Source organism: Frankliniella occidentalis, unplaced genomic scaffold, assembly GCF_000697945.3.
Source record: "Frankliniella occidentalis isolate FOCC.00 unplaced genomic scaffold, Focc_3.1 Scaffold133, whole genome shotgun sequence".
NCBI classification, from domain to species: domain Eukaryota; kingdom Metazoa; phylum Arthropoda; class Insecta; order Thysanoptera; family Thripidae; genus Frankliniella; species Frankliniella occidentalis.
The window spans coordinates 539,428-541,414 of NW_026267260.1; the positions used below are offsets into that span (position 1 = coordinate 539,428).

A 1,987-nucleotide genomic window follows, 5' to 3' on the forward strand; every position below is an offset into this window, starting at 1 on the left:
TCTGCTTAGAAAACGTTTTTTGGAGTGGGGGGAGGGAGTTTCTTACCTCTTTTGCGGTTCTGGGCCTTCTTTTCCATTTAGTTGTTCACTACAGCAATTTTTAACTTATTTTCGTCAAAGAAGACCCTCTAGCGCCTAAACGGTTAGAGATAGAGCCAAACGGACGAAATTTTCGCCCAAAGGGCTCTACTTTGACAAGTTACCCCTTAGGAGACCATCCAATAGTTTCCAAAATTAATAAATTTATTTTTGGGCCACTTTCGTGATAGAAACTCCCTCTCGCGCATAAACGGTGAGATATAGAGCAAAACGGACGAAATTTTTGGTCGTAGGGCTCTACTTTGATGAGTTACCCCTTAGGAGCTCATAAAAAAAAAACATTCTGACTTTTTTGACCTACCCCCTTTCCTTTGATACCCCCTTTTGAGCCCCTTGGGGTTTCGTTTCGTTTCGTTTTCTAGGAGTGAACCTTAAGGTACCCTGAAAATTTGAAGTCTCTAGCACATCTCCTTCTAGTGGAACAGACAGACAGACAGACAGACAGACACACAGACAGACACACAGACAGACAAGAGGTCGTTTGCATAAGCCCGCTGGATAGCTTTTTCAAAGCAGAAGGGCGGGCTAAAAAGTCAAGTTTTAAGACTGTTTGGCAAACAATATACAATTTACAATATACAATCTGAGCGTGTTTATTTTTTATTCTTAAGCAAAGCAGAAGGGTGGGGTGTAGTCACGGTGTTGCCCCGTTACAGTCTTTTTTGTCATGTCCAAGGAGCAAATTTCTATTGCCGCAGGCCCCCGACCGGACGCGTTAGTTTACTCAATTGAAGTGATTTACGGGTCACATTATTTATTTGATTATGCACTTCAGTAAAGCGAAAGACTGAAATGGTCGGGCCGAAGGCCCGACCATCGCCGCCGGCAGGCCAAGCAGGCCCGGCCCCTGCCGAACGGAGTTGCCGGCGCAGCGAAGTGGAGCTGGCAACTCCGTTTGGCGGAAGGGCGGGCCTGCTTGTTTTTTTTTTTACAAGAGAACCCTTGTCATATGACCAAAAAAAACCCATTACGACAGAGGGGGAAATCACTTGCGAAATAGTGCGTACACCTTTCCCCGAAATAATCCGAAATAAAGGCGAAGTACAGCGAAAAAGACCCGAAAAAGATGAGAAATAGTCGGTGAAATATTCGCGAAATACCCCTGAAATACTCCGTTTTACCTGGAAATAATCCCAAATGGTTGAGAAATGAGAGAAATGGCAGAAGAAATACCACGAAATAGCCCGTACGCTACGAACCCTCGAGATTTCCCCTTCGTTGACGACACGCTTGTACTAAAAATTAGCCACGGTATTGTCGTCATGACAAAAACATTACCGAAGAAAGGCTCGGATATTTAGTAATATTAACTTGTTCTCATGTTAATAATTATAACCTACAACTTCCTTCGTCCTCACAATTAGGCATTTAATTATTCCTACCTTTTAGTCGTTCGGTTGAATTTGTAGTCCCTCGCGAAGGACCACAGTGTGACGTCCTCAAGGTGGCGGGGCCTCTTTGGGTAGCGCTCGAGGAGAGACCCGGAGTGGTTTCCCCGGTCATCACCAGGCTCCTCGTTGTCGACCCCTTGCTCGGCGCCATCCCCGTCGGCTGGACCGTCATTGGGGTCGTCCCCCTCGTCGTGGGACTCGCCGTCCTGCGCACGCCTTCCGGACAACACCCAGTCATTACTGTAAAAGTTTACCTTGACGAAGTTACGCGAGCTGTGAAACAGTTTCTGGGACGTTGCCAGGTGGATGATCTCTTGCGAGGAACAGTCGCGCTCGCTGATTGACTGCACGCAGCGCCTCTGGATGGCCTTGCGCGCGCTCTCGTCGTCCCCCAGGTCCTGCATGGCATCCTGGAAAAGCTCCTGCATGCTTTTAGACTTTTTCTCAGGCTTAGCGGCGTACTTCGCCAAGTAATTGGCACAGTGTTGCCGGGACAA

General features: G+C 47.5%; 1 protein-coding gene across 2 annotated transcripts in view; it reads left to right on the forward strand.

Moving 5' to 3' along the window:
• The window catches only part of LOC127750111 (uncharacterized), a 20,227-nt gene that overhangs the window by 14,098 nt on the left and 4,142 nt on the right, over positions 1 to 1,987 (forward strand). The gene's annotated exons all lie outside the window — the stretch shown is intronic.